The following is a 3818-nucleotide window of genomic DNA, read 5'->3' on the forward strand; positions in this document are numbered from 1 at the left end:
AAGTCAATAATCTCTCAAAGAAACGGACAAATCGTAAATGTCATAAATTAACCAACAACGAAATATTAAAAATTTATGCAAATTTTTTTGTTATAATTAATGGTTCATTTATATGCTGACATTTAGTATTTCAGTGACTAGGAAATTAATATAGAGCCTAAACGTGAAAATTTGAATAAAATATATCGCGAGTTAGGTCGTAAATCTGTTCTTTATTACGCATGTAAAACACGTGGTACCTTAGACAACGGCGTTATAAAGACATCGCCTTTGATTGTATTATTATAATATTAAACATAATAAAACTTAAACGGATATATTAATTAGAAACAAAAACTCTGCATGGTATTGATAAGTTTAATTTGTTATAAATTATATATTATATGATACTGTGGAGGAATAAGAGACAGGTGTACGAAACTTTGGTCATTGATTGTTTTATTTATAGCCGAAAAGAATTTTTATTTTTATATCATAGTTATATAAACCGATGGACAAAGCGATCACTTTAGACACTTAAAATATTATAATAATGATTTTATGCATTAATGGTACCATTTCTCGATTTATGCCATAAAAATAATATCAATTTAAGTTATGCAACTTTAATTATTGAATGGTAATTTCAACTATGATGTTAGTCTAAATGTGCTTTTTTAGTGATTTAAGAAATCAGTCAGTACAATGTATATTAGACCCTATATCTTATTTTACAAACAATAACTTTCGTCAGACAAAGATAATAAAGAGCTCTTTTTTATTTTATGAGGAATCAAAATAGATTAACTATAGTAGTAGACGTCAATAATTGTTAAGAAATTTAAAGATGTGTTTACACGTAACTACTTTCAAAGTTTCTTAAATTCGATTTACATGTACATTGTTTGATACTTGTGCCATTCATTTTAGTTGCACGATATCCATATGTTTTAAGCGCGGGTTTAATATTTAATTAATATTGAGTTAAAGAATGCTACCGCACCGTGTTAGTTTGTCCAAGTAAAAATGCATCCTAAGATCATTATTTCTACCCAGTGAGATGAATTGTAATTTTTTTTTTGTATTAAGCCTGGCGAATACAGTTTATATTTACCTAAAGTACTTCCGGGACTTTTTTACCGCCATAGAAAAGCGCGACAATCTAATCAGTCGTCATTCAAATGAAAAAATAAATTGATGTAATATATTTCAAACCACTTTATAAGGGTGATTGGAAATACATATAAAAACTTCAGAGCTTTTTGCTGATAAATGAGTTACACAACTAAGAGGTGAATCCTCTAAAGGATTCAACATCTAAAACTTACCAGTCTGTATCCATCAACATCAGAGTTGATTAGAAGATACCGTTCACACCTTCTGCAAAAATAAAAAGCTCTTTAGCTTTTTGTTTTTCTTTATTTGAATTAAAAAGGATCAGATTATGGATGGCTATATAGCATATTAACAATAATTAATTAATAGCTAATGTATTAATACTTTAAACCAATTTCTGAAATAATTTATAAATTTTCATTATATCTTATAAATAACATTTGGAAATATATATGCCGCCATCTAGTGACGGCTCACTACATTACAAATTGTACTTCTCAAAATAATATACTTTAACAAAGAAATAAATTTTCAAAATATGATGCTTATAAGAAATTTGTTGTTTGACTTTGTAAGCAGTATAAAATGGAGTTGATGATAGTTATATATGTAATAAATAAACTATAAAAGTTACGAATAAATTCTGACATACATTCCGTTTAATCCAAGAAAATAGTATTACAAAAGTATTCTAAATAATGAGCATGACAGAGTACATGGTGGATGTTGACATAAGACTTAAGAATTCTAAATTTAAATGTTATATTACAATTTTTTTATTTTGTAATTGTTTTTGTGGCCAGCTATAAACAAATGGTTCATCTTTTTACTTTTTTTCCGTCCACCAGTCGATTATTCGGTAAATATAAGGAATATGTGTCATTCTTGTTAACGTATGCTCATGAATAAATTAAGAAGGGCCGCGAGCCGCGCTTGTAATATAGGGCCATAACGGCCTCCATTGACGTGGCCATCTCTTGCCGTCCTCCGCCGATACATGACGTGCACGCGCTTATTTATTTCCCCCTTAGTTGTTATACACACTAGCGATTCCTGTCGACTCCAGAAATATATTCCTAACAAGACTTTAATCATATTTATTTCAACGTCAAATTATAAAGGCAACTTTTCGATATATATATATGTAAAACGTGCTCAAAAATGTAGCAATAATCATATTTTGAAATAATAATATTATGAATAAAATTCACCTCAAAAGTATACATTATAAATAAGCAAAAGTTATAAATTATAAATTAGAAGTGTTCGACTAGTATTGTATTTTAGTGTTCACATATATATTTTCTTCTGAACTCACCCTATCTTCACGAATCATGAAGTCTTTTAATGTAGTTAATATTCCAAGAATAATATTTTAGAATTCAGTGATTTGTAACAAATAATTATAAAAAATTCTTAGATGTGCAAATGTATGATTATGTCAATATGGATTAAACCACTTTAAGGTCACCCTTGAGGGTATCTTTGGGCTATGTCACTTCACGGACTGTCCGCCTAAGTTATCTAAGAACTTGGCGGACTCTCATCCCGGTGAAACTGTATTAGTGTAGTGTTACTACACTACACTACACTACTGTGTAGCTGTGTACCCTCGAACTTCGCTGCCTTAAAAACTTTTTTGCCTAAACTCCCGTTGCGCCCTGTCACTCCGAATCCGTAGATTTTGCAAATACTACTTGACCAGCTGTATAAGTCAGGTAAAAAAACTAATCAATTTAATACTTCATTCTAAATTATAAAATGTCAAAAAAACTAATAGTCATACCAAAAATCACGACGACTAAAAGACAGTATAAGGTTTCTTTCGTTAATAGGATCAGATTGTCGAGATAATCTAATAAAGAAAACAACGTGATTTCTAATAGTTTAACTTTCATTATAATAATTCGTGTAGTCGCATATACAGACGTATGAAGCGCAAGCGCATCTTCGTCCTATGCAGTGTGACGTCCCCGCATAAAAGCCGCCGCCGGTACAATAGGAGGACAGGCAAACCCATTGTACAAGCCGTAACATGTATAGAACCATGACCATTCATCTCACGGTGCCGATGTCTGAAGAACGGTGAGGGTAATGCCCTCACAATAGTAATAATTCCTATACTTAGTGCAACTATAAAGTTTCGCCGACCTATAAGTACGACGTTCAAGTGAAACAATGCTGGTTAGTAGTTACGAGTAATTACCGACAAGTAATATAAAGGTAAAAATAACTGAAAGTTAAGGGTAAAATGACAGGTGGATTACATTTACCCAAACAAATTACACAAACATTCGTCAACTATATCCAGAACAATTAAAAATAAAAGTTCAAAGTTCAAAGAAAAATTTCCTTTAAGAGAACAAGGTCTGGTATACATAAGAAATTTCCTCCTATTTACTCATAAAAATAAGTCTCAAATCTCTCAAATCTATCTATTTATGAACAGCTAAACGCATCGATTGCACATTTTAAATTTAATATATTCGGATAAACAAAATGTCGACGTTTACGCATTTTTCGGAAGAAAACCACTCGTACACGTGCTTATTCTTACTTAGCAAGAAAAATGAAACGCAATTGTAATCAGTGCGGTGTATATTAAAGATTATTTACAATAATGATTCATCAACAATAATAATAGCAGTTACCTAACTGACAGCATCTGAATAAAAATCGGCGTTTTAATTTGTATTCGATCAAGCATTTATAAATGAGCAATA

The sequence above is a fragment of the Battus philenor genome, unplaced genomic scaffold (assembly GCF_028537555.1).
Source record: "Battus philenor isolate CCGP_79_NKW_IND1 unplaced genomic scaffold, ilBatPhil1.0.hap1 SCAF_15, whole genome shotgun sequence".
NCBI classification, from domain to species: domain Eukaryota; kingdom Metazoa; phylum Arthropoda; class Insecta; order Lepidoptera; family Papilionidae; genus Battus; species Battus philenor.